Source organism: Mustela nivalis (genome assembly GCF_964662115.1).
Source record: "Mustela nivalis genome assembly, contig: HAP1_SCAFFOLD_701, whole genome shotgun sequence".
NCBI classification, from domain to species: Eukaryota; Metazoa; Chordata; class Mammalia; order Carnivora; family Mustelidae; genus Mustela; species Mustela nivalis.
In genome coordinates, this window is record NW_028135962.1 from 332,080 (window position 1) to 351,781 (window position 19,702).

The 19,702-nt window shown below is 54.5% G+C and overlaps 1 long non-coding RNA gene across 1 annotated transcript in view; it reads left to right on the forward strand.

Moving 5' to 3' along the window:
* Positions 1-19,702, forward strand: part of LOC309857432 — a 296,182-nt gene that overhangs the window by 229,080 nt on the left and 47,400 nt on the right. The window contains exon 12 of the long non-coding RNA XR_014307711.1: positions 5,425-6,005. This is a non-coding gene — a long non-coding RNA (uncharacterized lncRNA). The remainder of the gene's footprint in view (positions 1-5,424; positions 6,006-19,702) is intronic.

Here is a 19,702-nt window from a genome sequence, read left to right on the forward strand (position 1 = left end):
CCAGGGCAGCCAGTTGTGTCTAGTCTGGGCTGTGGGCTGGCCCCGGTCATCTCTGGGTCCTGAGACTGGCCATGAACCTGGGCCCGTTCTCACCCCAGACCAGGACTGGATGTTGTTGGTGGCCTGAGGTCCCTGCTGCTTGTCAAGGGAGATGGAGTAGCTGAAGCCTTGCAGCAGCTCATGCCAGAGCCAGCTACCTGGGCCAGGAGGCATCGGAGGCCTTCCACCCAATCTTTGGGTCTACGGTCTGGCAGATGGAGTGACCCAAATCATCTGTGAGGACCCTTGAGGTGCCCTTTCCTTGCAGCATTGCTGGAATGGCAAGCAGTTTGAGTCACGTCAAGTTCCAGCAGCAATGCTAGACCGAGTCACTGTAGCAGACCACGTCCTTTAGAAAGGGGGACTGTGAGGACCTAGAGGGAAAGAGCCTGTGAGCTGGTGGACCTCCTAGGATTCGATGTGTTCTGAGAGTTGATACATTCCAGAAAGACGTGTAGAATGGCTTGATCCCACCGGCCCTTTTGTAGGTTCAATCACCCTATCTGGTATGAGGATTTAGAAGGGCGTGGGCCAGTTCTCCAGAACCCAGCTGGGTTCTCCACTTGTTAGCTGGCATGAGTAGGGAAAATCGTAAAACCCGTGGGAAAAGGCCAAGATACTCATGGCTTTGTGAAAAGCAACACAAGGCCAGAGGAAAGAAATCAAAACAACTTCCCCCCATGCCACGGAAAGCATTCACTCTATTCTCTACCAGTCCCACGTAGGTGAAGAGTGTCTTCCTCCCTTACTTACCCATAGGTGTGGCATATGTGCGGAGGTGTGGGTTACTCTGGGGTGGGGCCGGTGGAATAGTCAAGTGGAAACACTCTGGGAAGGCCCCAGGTTTGTCCCCATCGTTGCATGGGGGCCCTGGGTGTGGAGGAGCTTCTTCCTATTCTCACCTCAGAGCAGCACTGATCCTGGGTGGCCTGGGACACCTGACCCTTGTCCAGCGAGTTGGAGTCATTGAAGTCCCCAGCCAGCTCATTCACAGTCTCTGGGGTGCAGCTCTGAAAAGGCAGTGCCCCATAGACACAGGGCCAAGAGCCATTAGCAGCCTCCCGGAACATTGCCACCAGGGGACACCCCCACTAGACATCGTGTTCTCCAGTTCAGGCTAAGAGGGATGGCTGAAAAGACATTGAGCAAGGACGTAGCCAGAGGACACTCTAAGGCTCATGACTACCATGAGCCTTATCATTGTGTCACCCTCCCCTTTTCATCCAGCCTGCTATGACCTGGGGTATGAACATGACAGATGGGTCCAGCCTCCAACACCAGGCAGCTTGCTTCTGCCCAGGAAGGGCATATCCCTCATCCCCTGTCCCCACTTCTACAAACACACACACACACACACACACACACACACACACACAAACAGGGAGAGAGAGAGAGAGAGAGAGAGAGAGAGATGCGCTCCCACACAGTAAGGGACAGTGGTGTGTGCCCGCTGAGGTGGGACCACAGTTGTTGCCCACTCTCCAGTGGGCTGCCCCGAGCTGCCTTGTGTTACCTGTTGGTGTCTCCGGCCCCATGACCAGAAGCTTCGGAAAAGAGGGCTGAAGCACTGTCTGCAACTGCAGTCATGTCTCTGGCTCTGGGCTCCTGTGGGCCCAGCACCCCTGGAAGTAGGAAGACAACAACTGAACATGGTGTTCTGTCGAAGGTCTCCACTCAAGTGTGCTGGAGAGCAGGTTGCCCTTTGAAAGTGGGTGCCTGGTTGCCAGAGTTCTAAGTTCAGTTGGGGCCTATCATGAAGAATATGAGGTCACGCTTTCAGGATTCTAATACCTGGGGCCCTTCCTAAAGTCACCCCCTCTCTGCAGCCCCTTCACTTGGCTCTTGACCTCTCTTCCCCGGGACTGTACACAATGAGCCAAAAGTGCCAGAGGCACCATGCTCTGGAATTGGCACTCAGGTCCTCCCTTTCAGGAGACAGAGCTGAAGTCAGACGTTTGTTCTCTGTCCTTTCCCACTCCTGTGTCCTCAGTCATTGTGTGTCTCCCCTAGTGCCCACATTCCCAACCTGCATAGTGGGGACCAGGGAGAATCTAGTTCCTTGGGACATCTTAGGGTGTATGTAGACCGTATTTGTGGTATGTGTGCGACGGTGTCACGGGAAATCAGAGGCACACATAGAAGGCCAGATGAATTGCAGGAAGGGGTGGGACGTGGCCTGGAGGAACGCTGCGAGGAGGCCTGGGTCCCGGTTTTGTGTCGTTTTGGAACCGTCCCTTTCCCTCTTGGCGTCATTATAATGGGGCACCATGATGGGGTGGAAATGCACGAAGATGCAGACTTTGTCATCCTCGGTAGTGAAACGGTTCAGTTGTTTCCCACATAGCTTTAGAAGGAGACCTCTTTCCCTCGTTCTGGTATATGAGGGGAGCAGCCTTCACAGTGGCTCCCAGGGATCCTGACCTGTGGTGGAGGCATCACTCTGCAAGCTCTGGGTGGTTAGCGAGTGGCTTCTGAGCCACGCGATGTACTTACTCAACGTGATGAAATAGCATGCCTCGTGTTTCTCTAGATGTCAGGCAAGGAGTTTCGCACTTCCTAGTTTCTTTGCTCATGGTCCACTTCTCCCTTGTTCCCCTTTTCTTCTCGGAATCTGAAGCGAAAAACATGCCCAGATGGTTGGCGCTGCCATCTATCGAGGCTCACAGTGCCAGGATCGGAGGCAGTGGCAAGGCCAACATGCGCCCAGAAACTCAGATTCTGAGTTGAATGGCTCCCCGAATGATGGGTGCTAAGTTGGGGAAAATCCTCTGCTAGTCCAGCCTCAGTTACAACCACGGGCTCACAAGTATGGTGATGTGGAGGAAGCATGCGGAATTGTGCCTCCATTCCTCTTCTGCAACAACTGTGGGGCATTCAGTCCATGCATTTGAAGATGCAGGGTATTGGGGCAATGCCGTTGCAGAGGGACAAGAGATCGCTACCTGTCTCCCAGGCCTGAGGCCCTGTCCCTGCCTTCCTCACCACCCTCTGCTCTGCTCCCAGTTGCTCTCCAGCCACACTGGATGCCTCTTTCATGTCCTCTGGCCAACCCAGCTTCTGGTAGTGAGGCTCTAAGGCAGAGGTGCCTTCCCTCTTCATGACACAGGGCAGCCAGACTTGTGTGGGACTAGCTCCCTTGTTTTTATTCTGTCCTCAGCGCTGTCCCCCTCAGTGAGGCCTTTCGGGCCTTTCTCTCCAATGACTCTGCAGCCTTCTTTCAGAGTATTCTTCGTTTGTCTCACGGAACGCTTGCTCTTTTCTTTCGCATGGCACTGTTTGGTGCGTTGGTCCATCTCTAGACTGTGGGACCCTCCATACTGTGTTGCACAGTGACTTGTGCCAGTGTGCATTCCCACGGATGGTGTCCAAGGGTTCCCTGTTCTCCCTGTCCTCACCGGCATTTGTTAGCTCCTATGCTCCCAACCAACAATCTACCGTAGGATCCCAGAGTTCCACGCCTGGGAACATACTCCTAGACAGCCAAGGAATATGGCCAAGAACTCCCTGCGCCCACCCCCATGGTCAGGAATCCTTGTGAACACCGCTTATTCTGGTCATCCTTTTAGGGCCTAGGAACATGAAGTCATTGTGTTGTGTAGCTGAGACGTGCACAGTGCTCGATGTCAGTTCTTTCAATCCAACTGGGGCCGAAAATATTTTACTATTCATAATGAGCCTCGGGAAAGTTGACTTGGTAAAGGAATGACACGTAAGCAAAACTGGAAACAGCAGAAGCTAAAGTCAGTAGATGACGACAGGCATAGGAACACCCAAGCCCTTGCATCAACAATGGGTTCTGAGTGGGGGGAAAAAATCAGGGAAGGAAAAATCAAGCAGACGAAGGAGAATGTTCAGTTTGGGTTCTGTTTGAAAACATGATCAAGGAATAACAGGTCTCAAGAAATTAACTCTGAAAAATACCTTCTCACATAAAGTTGTCCCGGGTGGGGCAATTCTGTCTTTCAACCTCGAAGTAGGCACAGAAGGACATTTTGTTGGCTCCATGTTGTCTCAAGGAAAATGGCAGAAGTCGAATGGCTGAGAGAGGACCTACCTGGAAAGGGTATAAAGGGCCAGATGAAATGGTCCTGTGTTCATTTCTCCATCTTTGCAGCTTTTCAGTGCAATTTATTTTTAGGTCGTGAAGTCCATGAAGTTCACGGAGTACATTCTAAATGTCTTAAAAAGCATTAATGTCTTTGTCCCAGGCTCCCTGGAACCCACCTTCCCATCTCCTTGGCATCTTGTCCATCTAAAGCTCTTTAGCATGCGTCAGACTCTTCCCGCGAGCGCCTCCTTCCAGCCCTTGGCAAACACCATTCTACTTTCTGTCCTTCGGAGTCCACTCTAGGTAGGTCCTAAGAGTGGAGTCCAAGTTGGTTATCTTCATGCATACTCCTCTCACTTAGCACACCCTCCTCAACGTTCGCCCACGGGGTGGCGCATGTCAATGTTTTTGTCCTCTTTAGCGAATGAATACTATCCCAACGTCTGTATATACAACATCTGTTCCTCCCTGGACAGATACTTGGATTGCGTTCATGGGTTAGCTTTTAGGAACCATGCTGCCATGAGAAGGTGTGCTCAGATAAGTCTCCAGGACCATACTATCCTGTTCATGAATGTGGGTACCTAGCACAGAAGGGCAAGTACTAAAACACATGGTAGTGCGAAAGTTGATTTTTTAAAAACGGTTTATTTATTCATTTGTCAGCGTGAGAAAGAGGCATGCAGAAGCAGGAGAAGTGGCAGGCAGAGCAGGCAGGGGAGAAGCAGGCTCCCGGCTGAGCAAGAAGCCCGATGTGGGACTCCATCCCAGGATCCTGAGACCTCAACAGACTGAGCCACCCAGGTGTCCCACTCAAGTTGATTTTTGTGAAGAGCTGTCATACTGATTTCACAAGCATGCCCTTAAACATTCCTACCACACCCAATCAGCAAGGTTCCTAATTCTCTTTATCTTTGCCATGGCTTGGTCTTTTCCTTTCTCCCGAGTGTTTTGTTTTGTTTTGTTTTGCTTTGTTGTGTTTTGTTTTGTTTTTCTTTTTCCATGGGGAGCCAACCTCATGGATTCATAAAGGTATCTCATTGCTTGCAATTTCCTTCCTTGCGTATAGCTTTGAGGTTATGTCTCTTGCCCATGTGTACATTCACACATCACATTTGACTTGTTTTTCTCTTGTTGTTGATGTTGTTGAGTTCCTGGGATCTCTAGATATTGTGGATATTGAGAACCTGCCAGATCCATGGTTTGCAAACATGCTTTCCCGACTTCTGGACTGTGCTTTCCCTTGGTTGATAACGTCATTCAAGTCACAAAGATTTTAAGTATCCTGAATGTCCAGGGTGTGAGTTTCCTTTTCTTTTCCATCCTGTGCCTTGCAGGTCGTATCCATGAAATCATTGCACAATCCTGTTTTGTGAAGGTGAGGAAGATGGATGCTGCGGCGCTCGGAATTCAGAGAGGAAACAGGATCGCTGGTGGAGGCAGGCAGCAGCAGGAACTGGAGACGCACAGGCCTAATGCTGGGGTCCTGACCAGATGCGATGGCGCGATGATAGGAATAGGTACCTTGGGCGAGCAGGAGCCGTGTACTGGAAATGGTACCCTGCCCATTTGGGGCACCACTGTGTGTGGTGATGGCAGCAGTGAGACATAGGACTGGACATGTCCCCAAGCTCAGCCCTTCTTCAAAGGGAGCCTTTTATTGCCACCTGCTCCAGTCCTGTTTGAAGGGTTTCTTAATCCGACGAGGGACATAGATTTATTCCACGACAAAGGGTGATGATAGTGGTGTGGTGACACCTGTCTCCGAGGAACTTCTCATCCCTCTATCATGAGCCACTGTGACAGGTGAGCCACTGTCTGGAGTCAGCCGCCAAGAAGGGGTTCGAATGCCTCAAGGACACTGGGAACAACCTCCAAGAGGGACCAGTCTGTCATTGCCATGCTGAGCTGAATTCAGGTAAGACCTTTGTACCCTTGTTGTGTGTTCCCAGTTCATGGTCACGTAGTTCTGCAGGTTCTTCTATGGGAGAGAGGGCAGGGCCGTGTCTGAAGGGGAGCTGGAGAGCTCTGGCACGTCCACGACTGAGATGGAGACTTTGCCCCTAGTCATCCCTCAAGTGAACAAAGGGATGGATGTCATGCAGCATCCACCTTCCAGCCAGTACTATTCATGCCACCTTTCTGGAAAACTTGTAGTGAGGCCCTTGGAAAGGTTGGGGGGGGGGGCGCACCTGTAGTCACTCCTGTGGCACATAGGGATATTACCTGCTTGGGGTGAGTCACCTTGAAGAAAAAAAGGGTTTGCCCCCTGTCAAGAGTGCTCCGAAATGACTAGAAGGGCATGAGGACTGCAACTGGTGAAAGCCTGTTTGAAAAACTTCTTTAGGGCTGAAAGGGGTAGAATGTCCTGAGCATTGCCTTTTCGTGAATAGGCTATGTCATTTCCTTGCTTGAGGGAAGAAAAGAAATCATCCCGTATTTTCCACTTTGAAAATCAAGGAAACACAGAACCTTGGATTGTATTTTGTTGTTGTTGTGGAAAGTCAGTAAGCCACCGTACAGTTCCTCATCAGCTTCCGAGGTAGTAGTGCCCAGCTGTTCATCAGTTGCGTTTCACCCCCAGTGCTCATCCCATCGCATGCCCTCCTTTATGCTCCTGCCCGAATTGTCCCATACCCGCACCCACCTCCCCTCCAGCAACCCTCTGCTTGTTTCTTTGCTTTTTTTTTTAATTTAATTTTTCTTTATTTTCAGGATAACAGTATTCATTATTTTTGCACCACCCCCAGTGCTCCGTGCAATCCGTGCCCTCTATAATACCCACCACCTGGTACCCCGACCTCCCACGCCCCCGCCCCTTCAAAACCCTCAGATTGTTTTCCAGAGTCTATAGTCTCTCAAGGTTCACCTCCCCTTCCAGTTTTCCCTAACTCCCTTCTCCTCTCTAACTCCCCATGTGCTCCCTGCTATTTGTTAGGCTCCTCTGCTTGTTTCTTAGAGAAGAGCCTCGCATCATTTTTCTCCCTCTCTGGTGGCTTCCCATTCAGTTTTCCCTCCCTTCCCCTGTGATTATCAAATGGCTTCATGCATAGGTGGAACTTAAGACCCAGGGCAGGGGATCCCAGTGGGCTTTCTTTCAGTGAGGTTATTGTGTACCTTTCCATGTTTGGCCGCATTTCGCTTTTCCTGGGAACTGACCCATTCCAGTGATATGTGTCCATTGTGTGTGGGGGGACGGGGGTTCTTCATTCTTGCTCAGGGAGTTGGGATCCTGATGCTGGTGTCAGGAGAACCTCCTCTGTGTTCCTGTTCCACTGGTGCCCTTTGGGGCCTCCCTTTCCTTCTCTGGAAGACGATGAGAGATCCAGTTGTGCAATGTTTTCCAGAAGGCCCTTTAGCTCAGTCTTCCAGGGGCTAGAAATAGCCAGCTTTGGTTTAGTCCACCAAACACGGGGTAGCAATATTCCCTTCAACTACTCCATGAGGACACACAACCAAGGAGAATGGAAATACCAGAGGAGCGTAGCTCCAAGGGGACGTCGGTGAAATGCTTTTACGACAGCCAATATCCTAGGAAGGTGTGTGTTTTCTGTGATCACAGAGGTGGGCACTGGCCTTTCCATATCAACAGATGTCACTTTTGTCTTTGGGCTCTTTCACTGATCTTTAAGGTGCATTCACGTACAGCCTGAGGAGACCTGATTGGGAAACTCTCAGAGCGTAATCTCATTTTGGTCTCCTAATACCCACCTTTCAAAGACAATTTTGAAAATACAGTCTAATGGACGTACAGTATTTTCGTCGTTTCAGTTGAAGAGTAGGGATTCAGGAATTCTGTATGTGACTCGGTGCTCAGCACAGTAAGTGTCTTCTTAATCCCCACCCCCTCTTCCACCCATCCGCCCACCTGGTTCCCAACAGTATGTTCCCTATATTTGAGCCGGTGTTTTTGATTGCCTCTGTTTCCTGATTCCCTTTATTCTTTTCTGTTTCTGAAAAGTCACACATGAATCAAAGCCCATGTTAACAAAACACCCACGGTTCGGTCCACAGTGGCTCCCAGGGTTCCCCATCCCTGCTCTGTACCTGCCTGTCTCTCCTCTGAGCGGTTGCTGAAAGGTTTCTGACCAAGGGAACATAGGGCAAGAGATGGTCTTTGACAGCTTCAAGCTTTCATGACCAAACCCGTTGTCACTTCCCTGGGACTCTCTTGTGTTCCATCGCTTTCTGCCCAGTATCCCGGAACTTCGCAAGCCAGCACTGGTGTTTCGAATGGCCTTGCACAGAGGCCACAGTGGAAGCAGCGTAGGAGTGCCCAGGCTACTAGGGAGAAAGGGACTCAAGCTCAGGATTTCGCTTCCACTGAACAAACTGTCTTTCCTGCCATCCTGCCTCCCTATACTCTGGAGGAGAAGAGGAGGAGAGGCCTGTGGGGGTGGACCAAGCCCTGCCTGGCTGTTGATCTTCCTGACAATCAAACACCTCTTTGTGGCTGCCAGACGGTTGCGCATCGATCTCTTCCTGGTGGTGAAAGAGAGGACGTTTTGTCCACTGGTCCGCTGGCAAGTTGTCTCTCCGTGTGCTCCGGGGACAGGTGGCCGGGGCATTAGCTGCGAGCATGCTGGAAGTGCAGAGTGTCAGGTCCCTCCCAGGGGTACTCAGTCGGAATCTGCCCTTTGCCGAGAAACCCTGGGCATCAGAGCCTGAGAGGGTCGTCCCCCCAAAAGCACTGTGGAATGTTCCACAGAGGGAGCGCTAATGGGCCACCTTGATCCACCAGTGGGGAAGGGGTGGTTGTTTCCTGGGCCCTTTGGGCCATTTCTCTCTGCCGAGAACCCCCTGAAGGGTTGATTCCCCAGTGGCCCTGGTGGGGATGGTCCTGGGAGAAAGGAAAGAACACCCCCCAGGCTGGGACTTAGAGTCGAGATGGAAGCTAAGCCTGCACCCAACAGCAGGAGCTCCAACTCGCCCAGGCTGAGCGACTGCTCAGGAGCTCTGTGTTGTGCTTTGGCTAGGTCCTTATGTGTCAGCTGATGGTATTGGGGATTTTTCTTGTGGTGCTGGATCCTGTCTTCTTAGATTCCCTGGCGCTGTATCTGCAAGGTTGGGGACCCTTGGCGTGTCCTTTTGCTTCCATGTAATTTTGGACATCCTCTTTGGATTCCGGGTTGACCCAGTGCTGGTTGGGTAGCATGTAATTGAACTTCCATGGATTCGTGGTCTCTCCAGGGTTGCTCTTAGGGTTCATTTGGCGTTCCGTAGCATCGTGCTGAGAAAAGATGCGTGGGATGATATCCATCTTTTGGAGTTTGTTGAGACTTGGGTTGTGCCCTAACGTGTGATCTACTCTGGAGAATGTTCCATGTGCACTGGAAATCCAGCACTGCGGATGCTGCGGTTTCAGGGTGGAAGGTTCTGCATCTACGTGTTGAAACGGGTGCATCCCTCAAAGCCATAGATTCCCTGTTGATTGTCAGTTTGGATCCTGTGTCCATTAGCAGATGTGGGGTGTTAGAGTCCCCCACTGCATGGTACGGCTGTCAAAGGTGACTTTATGTTTGTTATGCACTGTTGGATGCCTTTGGGTGCTCCCATGGTGCGTGTCTACATATTTCGAGATGTTCTCTCCTATTACATGGCCTCCCTTGCGAGGAAGTAGTGTCCTTCTCTGTGGCTTCGTACCTCCCCCCTTTGGTTCAGAGTCTGTTGTGTCTGGAGAGAAGGATTCCTACCCTTGCTTCGTTTCGCATCCATTTGCATGATAGACGCTTCTCCCCTGCTCACATTCCATGTGTGTGTTGGTCTACCGCGTCAGGCGAGTTCCCCATTTCAGACAAGTGAGTGGAACATGGGTGTGTCACCTGGTGGATGATGGAGACCAGGGACTTCAGAACCACCTGGACCTGACAGTGCCCTTGGCCAGCCAGGAGAGTGTGGGGTTTCTCTGGTCAAGGATCTGAACCTTTATCCTGGCAAGGGAGAACCAATCTCTGCTCCATCAGGCCCCAGCCAGGGAGCAGTGGCTACCATGGACCTGACCAAGAGGGTCAGGGGCCTGAAGGGCCCCACGGCCTTGCCAAGAACTGCGTAAGGAAATGCAGGATGGCTGGACATCCTAGCTCCTAGGTCAGCATAGACGTGAATAGAGCCAGAGACACCTCCCAGTTTCTTTCGTTTTTCTCCAGCCTCACCCAAAAGAAGCAGGGAAAAGGAATCCAGAGATCCTGGATAAGGATCCCAGGGGGATTCCAGTCTTGGTAAAGGGTGAACCTGGAGAGCCTCTAGGGAAACTGAGGACGGGACGTCCTGCCTGCCCTTCTTCCATTTACAAAATATCTTCCTCAGATTTTGGAGCTTCCACAGGCAGGGTTGAATCTCTTTGCATGTGTTTTCCCTACATCGTGCTGATGCAATTCAGGAGACTGAACTCGACAACCGTCAGTCCCAAATACTGGGTCCAAACCCGCACAAACACACGCACACGTAGCATATCCCCAAGGAAGCAAGACATCGTCCTCCTTGCTTTAGAGGGTAGAGTAGCAGCCCCTCTCCTGGGCAGCACATAGTTCTGGGGAGGGGAAGGAACTCTCCAGGACTCGCCTGGTCAGGGTTTGTTGCCTTCCTGGGGAAGGACCTGCAACGTCTCCATCTCAGGGGTCCTGAGGGCTGTGTCTGCTGTTTGCCCAAATGCCTGACACAGAAATGAACCTGTCCTCTGAGGAAACGGCATTGGGAGGTGCCACCAGTAATGAGTAGTGCCACCAGAAGTGAGGAGGGCTGGCTCCTCTCCTTTCTGCCCCATTGAATAGCTGCTGACTCTGTAAGATTTCTGGGTTCAGGAATGAAGAAGAGAGTCTGTACACGTTGTACATTACCGTAGGAAATAAAAGAACCAAACGCACACGTGGGCAGGTAGAGGAGAAAATAAAAACCTTTATTATTATTATTATTATTATTACTACTACTACTATTATTATTTGGGTAAGAAAACTTTAATCCCAAGGGTTCTCATTCCTTTTTGTTGTTGTGGTGGTGGTGGTTGTGGTTAAATAACAACCCTTTAATTATATTCAATATTGCCCCTTCCAGAACAAGTAATTCTGTAGGGGAGAGGAAGGGGTGTTGAGCAGCGGATGGGGCTCGTGCACCACAAGTAGCCCAGGGGCCGAGGGGCAATCCTTGGCTCAGCCAGTGTGCACGGGTTCAGGTCTGATGGTGGCTGTAGCCAGTGGTCCTGGTGCTTGTGTTCTGCTGGCCAGCTAGGACCGCGGCTCCAGCTGGCATGACAGGTTGTAGCTAAGGACAGAGGGACACCTGTGAGTTGAGCAGCAGCTGGCATTCAGGAGTCCCTCCCAGGGTTTTCCCACAGCTGGTGTCTGGCTGCCCAGGGAGCCCTAGAAGGAGGATCCCAGGCGGGGCCAGCAGAAAGAGTCCACCCCGACGTCGCCTGACCCAGCTCCTGAGTGGGCCTCACCTGTCCTCCTCGCTGAGCCGCTCCACAGCCCAGAACCAGGCCGTGAATGGATGCTGGGGCTCTAGGCAGTAATTCTCTGCCGCCGCCTGGAGCAGCATGATGTCCGTGAGGACTCGGTATTCCTGGGCCGGGACAGAGGCACAGGATGCACCCTGAGCCTGGGTGGGGAAGCTACAGGGCCAGGTGAGGGCCGAGCAGCGGGACAGGGGTCGGGTCCTGGGTCTTGGCACACATGACCACCCTCCTGCATGCAACTTCGTCTGGTCCCAAACTGTTCTCAGAGGCTAGTAGAATTAGCCCCTCCTCCATCAAGGGAAGTTCTCCTTGATGCCCTTGTGGATCCCTACTGACTGACTCGATGGGTCTTGCACTTCATTCTTAGCAACCTGTCCCAGGAAATGGGAGATGGAGGGGAGTGGATGGAGCCAAGCAATGTTCTTCCCAGGGGCGTCTCTGATAGGGTCTGCCTGCCCTTCCCTACAGCCAGGGCTACGTATGCTCACCTTATTCTTTTTGCGGTGGTTGATCTCATTGCCCTGGAAAGTAGACAACCATTGTCCTTCAGAAAGAGGCCCCCGGTCAGTCTTAGCACCTTACACCCACCCGTTCTGAGGCTGCGCGTAGGCCAGGACCCCGGAGTGGGCCGCCAAGCCACACACACAATGAGACTGGGGTTAGGGCAAGCCCTGGGGTCCAGAGGAAGGAAGACTGGGGGATGGTGAAAGGGCTCCCGGTCAGCACCCTGCAGCACAACACTCTGTGGTGACTGAAGGGAGCGGCAGACGCCTCAGGCAGGCAGGATCTGCTGGGCTCCTGAAGTGTGGCTGATGTGCAGGGTCCTGACTTCACTGTCCCCGACAGGCAAGGTCTGAGGGAGAGGCTGCAGCCCATGCACACAGAGCGCATGCAGCTTCACCTTCAGGATGCGCTGGTGCTTCCCCAGTCTTGGGCCACCCGTCTGGGTGCAGACTCCCTTCCCTCAGCACTGAGATGGGCGCAGACTCCCTTCCCTCAGCACTGAGATGGGCAAGAGATGCCAGTTCTTAGGGGCGGCTGTGAGGCTGTGGGGAAGGGAGGTCTCCGAAGGACTCAGAGCTCAGGGCTCAGTCCGGGGACTCTCTGCTCCCTGTCCTCAGGACTCTGGTCCCTCCTCCACAATCCTCAGGCTCACCCACCTCCAGGTAGTCCTCCATTGCTGTATCAAGCACCACCAGGTCGGAGAGGAAAGTGCCAAGGTATGGGACGACACCCTGTGTCATGAGGGGTAGGTTTGGGATGAGTCCCTGCTGTCTGGTGCCCACAGGGGCCCTCCCCGAAAAGACTTCAGCGTCCTGGCCCACCCCACTTTCCCACATGGAAAAGGGCCTAGGACCCTTAGTTGCTTCCCCTGGATTCGCTTTCCCCTCACCCTCCCAGAACATCAGACTCCTCCTAATCCCCTCCAGGGCCTGCTTTTTGAAATTCAAAAAACCCCCTGGCTATGGAGCCCCGGGCCCCTCCCCAGCCCCAAATCCATTCTCTACCCAGCCTGCTAGACTCCTTCCTCCTGGTCCCCAGGAAAGAAGACATTGAGCAACTGTGGCGGCAGGCAGGAGGTGGAGCTGGAGTGGCAGGTCCCACCTGTCCTGATCTGGACGCTTCTAGCCCTCAGGGAGGAGCCCCTCTCCCCTGGCCTTGGAGGCCCTGTCCCTCAGGCACACTCACCTTCTTGGGCAGCCCCTTCCGCGCTCTCTGCAGCTGCCTCACCAGGCTGGCCAGTTTGTTCGAGGGCCGCTTCTAGAGGGCCAAGGACAAGATCCTTGAGAGCAGAATAGCCTCAGTCCCCTTGCGCCCACCGTCTTGGACTGCAGACCCTAGACGTCCGACCTACGTCTGCTGATACTGACGCTCCATTCCCCTGAAGCATGCCACGAGTCCTTCTAGAACAATCTCAGCTCCCCCATTCAGTCCATGGGGGACCTGGAGCTTGGAGCCTGGCCTCCCTGAGCCTGTTTTCCCATGGGCAGAAGGGGGAACTCCACCTACCTCCTGTGGTCTCCTGAGCACTCAGGATCCTCTTAGGATCATCATTTTTGTGGCCCACAACCCATCCCCACCCCATCTGTGAGCAGGGGCCTGTCCTCTGGGCTGTCCGCGTTCATGTGGGCCCCCATGTGGACCTTCTCGATGGATGGACACAGAGAGACCTGAAATCTAGCCTAGGGAGTCTGGATGGGCAGCACCCGCTTGTCCCAGCCCCAGGGGGAATCTTCAGCCCAGGCTGTCAGCACATTCCTGCCAAAGGCTTCTGCTCCCCGAGGAATGCTTCAGGCCATTCCCTACTTCATCCACACAGGATCACGCCTCCTCCCACCCCTCTCCTGTCCTTGGAGCCCTGCACCTCCCGTGCTACCTTGATGAGTAGTTCCCTGCCCTGGGGGTTGCCTTCTGTGCAGAGCTGTTGGAATGTTCGGAAGCTCTTCCTGAAGAGAGGGAAAGAAGTTAGGCTCAGGGGAGTCCTAACGTGGCAGGGTAGAGTGCGAGTCCCTTTTCTTGGAGCAGCCCCGCATGTCCACGGGGCTGGCTGAGGGTTTGCTCTGGGCTGCTCTGAGCACTGGGGTCTTCGTAGGACATGGGAGGGCGTTCTCCTGGGCGTCCCCCTGGGCGTCCCTTCCCAGCTTAATTGAACAGCTCGGTTTGGGTGGGGTTCTGGCTGAACCATGGGCAGAGACTTCAGTGGCTGCCAAGTCACCACGTGGAAATATGGAATTCAGCTGAGGCCAGGGTGGGGCATGGAGGACATTGGATTTCTCAAGCAGGAGGCCTGGTGGCCTGTTCCCCAGGAAGGCTGAGAGGAGCAGCCCCGGGCCCAGGTCCTTTGGTCAGGGTTTGCTGCCTCCCAGGAGGTCCAAGCTGACTGAGGGGGGCAAAGGACAGGCCTGTGGGAGATCCCGCTTCCATCCTGGCCCCTCCTGCAGAGAAGCCTCCTCACCTGGAAACGTTGTCCCATGTCCTCTGCAGGCGGTGGAGGGAGGCACTCTGCAGAGCAGCCAGGATGGCACGCAGGGAGGAGTAGTTCCCTAGGATCTGACAGGCCTGGGGGAGGGAGGAGAAGGAGCTGTCAGTGGGAGAGCAGGAGCCCCAGATGCTCGAGAGCTTTAGTGCCCCCCTCGGTTTAGGGCTCCCCCACGGGTGAAGCTGATGTCCAGGGAGCTGCAGAAGGGCACAGGTCAGCCCTAAAGAGGAACACTGCTGGCGAGAGGGAGGATTTTCCCTCACTGCAAAGGAGGCGTCACGTGGGAACTGAGCGTCCCAACGTTGGGCCATGCCCCCGGGAGGAAGAGCCTAGGGACCACAGGCCTTAGAGCAGGGCCTTCAGCCCTGAGAAGGGAGCGAGACAGAAGAGCAGTTCCCGAGGCTCAGGCGAGCCTCAGGGAGCTGGGCCTCCCACAGCATACCTTGGCCACCCGGATCCAGTGGCCCACCACCACGGCCCTGTCCCGGGCTGTCATGCTTGGGTCGCCAAGGCACGTGGTGACGATGCAGCTGGCCACAGCATTGAAGTGGGCGATGGTGGCCCGGACTGTGGGTGCCAGGTGCTCGTTGCCAGGCCTGTTCCTCCGGGACCAGACGGAGCCCAGGCACTGATGGGGCACCACCTTCTTGAACAGCTCCTAGGGGACAGGGGGAGGTGTGTTGAGCCCCACACATGTTCACCCATGCAAGACTCATGTCCTCGGTAGGGGTCCCAGGTCAGAGCTGGAGCTCAGGAGGCTGCGAATGTGGCCGGAGCCTGCTTAGAGAGCCTGCATTTCATGCCCCTCTTCTTCTCCGAGGGAAGCCAGTGCGGGATGCCCCAGGAGCCAAGAGAGGCAAGGGAAGGGAGGAAGGCGTGTGCACCCTGATCATTCCATGTCCAGGGGGCCGCACCAGGTGGTGCTCCCAAGGGGGCATCTCCTCCTCCAAATGCTCATCCCTGCGGTCCCTGTCTCCTTACAGGTGCCCATTGTCACCTGGTGGCTGAAAGCATGGCTTTCCGTGTCTAGCCTGTCCTTCAGGACGCATCAGATGCCTAAGCCAGGTTGATGGTGCTCAGGCTCCCAGGCAGATGGGTGGGCGACCCATGGACGGGATTGCACACAGGGAGCTGCCCTCCTCCCCGCGGGGGACCAGAGCCTTCCCATTTACGGGCTCTCGCTTCTGAGTCATTGCATCTGCGTGGTACCTCTGCCTCAGTCCTTCTCAGTGCCTGTCTCCACAGTCCGCAGCTGGACAGTGAAAGCTCAGGTCTAAAAACCCTGATGGGTTTCCCCGGTCGGTTAGGGCTGCAGCTGAGATCTGGCCCTATATCCTAGGAGTCCACATCAGGGAAAAGCCGGTATAGGGCAGCGGAGAGCAGAAGAAAAGCCGGCCCTGCCCTCCTACCCTGGGGGCCCAGCTGCTCACCGCATCCATGTAGGTGAGCTGCTCTGCCACCAGCTTGGGAGGGAAGTCCAGGAGGTCAGGCTCCTTCTCTTTGAGCCGCTTCTTGGGTTGGCAGGATGCCTCTGCGGCTGGAGTGGGCTCAGTGGCACCTGCGACAGCTGGCGTGCAAACTCCCAGGCAAGCCGATGGCCCAGCCGTCTGTGCCTCAGGACCCGGCGACCATCCGTAACCTAGGAGCCCCTGTTCCAGTTCTGGAGCAGCCGGTGGAGGGGAGGCTGGCTCGGACCCTGAAGGTGATGGCTGATGCAGAGCCAGGGTTGCCTCTCGCTCCATGGGAGGCTCTTTGGCCGGCTCAGCTGCTGGAACGCGTCGCATAGCGGACACGGGGGTGGGAGTAAGGGGAACGATTCAGCCACATCACTGACACTCCATGTGCCTTTCCCTGAACAGGACGGATCCCATGGCCTTTCAAGGAATACCCAGCCCATGAGCCCCATCCCAGATGGCCTTCCCAGCTTGCAATGCCCCTTACCCTCCGCCTCAGCCTCTGTGAGCTGCAGAAGTTCCCGCTGCCTCAGCGGAACGGGGGCATGGGTGTTTAGGTCCCGGTCATGCCACGTGACGTGCACATAGGCCCCCTTGACCTCCACATGGGCAGTGTGCAGGGACTGCCCGATATCCTGCCGTGTCTGCTCAGGCCAGGTTCCCAAGATGGGACACAGAGTGCTGGGGAAAGTCAAATGTGGGGCAGAGTCAGAGACCTGGCCTTCCCTTCCTTTTCCACGCTACTCCCACAGCACCATCCTTTCGGTGTGGGCCCCACAGAATGGCGCCAGCCCACTTGCAACCCCTCTGGAGCTGTCCTTGCTGACTGCTGACCACGTGGGATGAGGGAGGGACCTCCCATAGGTCTGTCCTTTGGCCCCTCAGTCATGCATCCTCCCTGCAGACCAGTGTCTGGGCTTTGGTTGGAGGCCGACGGGTGAGTGGTCCGGTCCCCACCCTTTCTGTCCTTGGCCCCACTTGTGGTGGTCAGCGGAGGTGGATATGGATAGGGGCAGGCGGAGCAAGAATGGACCATCCAAGGGATGGCTGTTGTAGGCACCAACTCAGCCCACAATGGGCTCTGCTTCCCAGAGTGCTTGGCATCCCGTCCACACCTCTCTCGGACTCTTTGGCCTCTTCAGAGGAAGCTGCCCCACTAAGCTCTCCCATGGAAATTGAGAGTCCTGGGAGATCCATGGTTCTGAACATCCCTCGCCAGCAACATCCCCTGTCGCCTCCCACCCTGCTCTGTGGAGGCAGCAGGACCTCCTCTGGCACCCAAAGACCTATCCTGTTCTTCCTTGATCGTAGAGTGCATCCTCGTGGTCCCAAGAGAGGTGGATCCATTCATCCCTAGAGTAGGTCACAGAGATGCCCCATCTGATGAACGCTAGACATGCGTGCTTAGGATGTGGAGAGTGCCTATGTGACCCTGGGACGAGAATGGAGACCCAGACATTGTCTCTACGTTACCCATTCACTGCTCTTGGTGACTAGAGAGAGCCTGCATTCCTAGGTGCTTAAGAGCCATGATTGAATGAAATCATCCCAAACAGGACTTTGCAAATCCTGAGTGGCCCTTGGGCTGCTCTGCCTGCTCCCAGTGTCCCCTCGACCTGGGCACATAAAGGACCACAGTCAGGACCAGCTAGATGGCATCTCAGAGGTCCTTTGCCAATAGGAAAGCTGCCAGCTTTCCGTTTCCTTTCTCTAGACCCAGAAGGACCACAGGCCTGTGAGGGTTGAGCCTGAACGCGTCTTCCCTGGAGAGGGAAATGTTCAGCGCGAAGACGCCCAGCATGTCCAGCAGCCCTTTCTGCAGAGCCAGGCCCCAGAGAGGCGCGTGCCATGTTTCCTCCCATGACTCCCTGCAGTCGCCCTACGAGGTTCATCCTCTTAGCACCTCCACTTTTCCGGACAGGAGAGGGAAAGTCAGAGAGGTGCAGTGACATTCCCAAGTCCTACAACTAGTAGACGGAAGGCTCCCCCTTGTGCTGGCTATGAGGTGGGCACTCACCGAGGGAACTGGTGATCCCGGACCTGCCGGGCTGACGGGAACATCTGATAGATGGAGAACATGGTGGTGACGATTGAGAGGCTTCTATCCGGGAAGGATAGCAGCAGGGAATGTCTCCATCTCTGCACTGTGCCTTGTTTGAGCTCCAGCATCGTGCAGGCCTCGTCCGGGGACAGGGATGATGCCTTTTCCAGCAGGCAGACAAGGGGGCGGGGTGGGGAGCAACATAGTCAGCTTCAACGCCGTGAAGCCCCAGGAAGAGCAGGGTCTGGAGCTCAGACTGCATCCTCCCATCCCTTTGGGAACTTGGGCAAGACGACGAGGGACTTGTGTGCCCACCCAGAAAAAAGGTTCTTGGCTGAAAACCTAAAACCAACCTCCAAAGGACCCATCTAGGCTTAAATGTACTGGTGACTTCAACATGTGTGGTTCGCTGGACAGCAATAGCCTGTCTGTCTCTTCCTAGCCCGTATGAAGATCTGTATGTGTATGCCATGGAGTCATGAGGAAGGAGCCCTACTGTTGAGAGGAGAAAAGAGAGGTTGAGCATCTCCAAGCCTGCTCAAGGTCATCCGCGTTGGGTCTGAGATCTGTCCAAAGCATGGGCTACATGGCATTTCGCCTATGCTGATGCGGTTTGGCCTGTTGCTGTCAGGGGCAGAAAGGTTCAGGGGGAAACCACCTTCCTTGGCAGGCCCCAGGGCAGCCAGTTGTGTCTAGTCTGGGCTGTGGGCTGGCCCCGGTCATCTCTGGGTCCTGAGACTGGCCATGAACCTGGGCCCGTTCTCACCCCAGACCAGGACTGGATGTTGTTGGTGGCCTGAGGTCCCTGCTGCTTGTCAAGGGAGATGGAGTAGCTGAAGCCTTGCAGCAGCTCATGCCAGAGCCAGCTACCTGGGCCAGGAGGCATCGGAGGCCTTCCACCCAATCTTTGGGTCTACGGTCTGGCAGATGGAGTGACCCAAATCATCTGTGAGGACCCTTGAGGTGCCCTTTCCTTGCAGCATTGCTGGAATGGCAAGCAGTTTGAGTCACGTCAAGTTCCAGCAGCAATGCTAGACCGAGTCACTGTAGCAGACCACGTCCTTTAGAAAGGGGGACTGTGAGGACCTAGAGGGAAAGAGCCTGTGAGCTGGTGGACCTCCTAGGATTCGATGTGTTCTGAGAGTTGATACATTCCAGAAAGACGTGTAGAATGGCTTGATCCCACCGGCCCTTTTGTAGGTTCAATCACCCTATCTGGTATGAGGATTTAGAAGGGCGTGGGCCAGTTCTCCAGAACCCAGCTGGGTTCTCCACTTGTTAGCTGGCATGAGTAGGGAAAATCGTAAAACCCGTGGGAAAAGGCCAAGATACTCATGGCTTTGTGAAAAGCAACACAAGGCCAGAGGAAAGAAATCAAAACAACTTCCCCCCATGCCACGGAAAGCATTCACTCTATTCTCTACCAGTCCCACGTAGGTGAAGAGTGTCTTCCTCCCTTACTTACCCATAGGTGTGGCATATGTGCGGAGGTGTGGGTTACTCTGGGGTGGGGCCGGTGGAATAGTCAAGTGGAAACACTCTGGGAAGGCCCCAGGTTTGTCCCCATCGTTGCATGGGGGCCCTGGGTGTGGAGGAGCTTCTTCCTATTCTCACCTCAGAGCAGCACTGATCCTGGGTGGCCTGGGACACCTGACCTTTGTCCAGCGAGTTGGAGTCGTTGAAGTCCCCA